The 362-nt window shown below is 54.7% G+C and overlaps 1 protein-coding gene across 1 annotated transcript in view; it reads left to right on the forward strand.

Annotated features, from left to right (window-relative positions):
• Nucleotides 1–362, forward strand: part of TCF25 (transcription factor 25) — a 20,533-nt gene that overhangs the window by 7,904 nt on the left and 12,267 nt on the right. The gene's annotated exons all lie outside the window — the stretch shown is intronic.

Consider the following 362-nt stretch of genomic DNA (forward strand, 5'->3'; position numbering starts at 1 on the left):
GTGGGTGATGAGTACTCCCCCTCTTACAGCAGTCTTGCTGGATAATGGGAAGTATCCGTGTGGAGGGCAAGCTGCCTGGGCTTCTCGGGTGGGTTTCGGACTTTGACTCACGGGAAGAGGGAAAGGAGTGAAATTCTCTGGGAGCTTCTGAAAACACACCTGGCTTTGGGCCCAGCGGTGCGAAGGAGCTTTCTGTGTTACAAGAAAGCGGAAGAGCTGCTCTTGCCGCTCGTCGTGGTTTAACCTCAGTCGGCAACTGAGCACCACCCAGCCGCTCGCTCACTCCCCCCACCCGGTGGGATGGGGGAGAGAATTGGAAGAGCACAAGTGAGAAAAACTTGTGGGTTGAGATAAAAACAGTT

This window comes from Aptenodytes forsteri, unplaced genomic scaffold (genome assembly GCF_000699145.1).
Source record: "Aptenodytes forsteri isolate BGI_AS27 unplaced genomic scaffold, ASM69914v1 Scaffold271, whole genome shotgun sequence".
Classification (NCBI taxonomy): Eukaryota; Metazoa; Chordata; class Aves; order Sphenisciformes; family Spheniscidae; genus Aptenodytes; species Aptenodytes forsteri.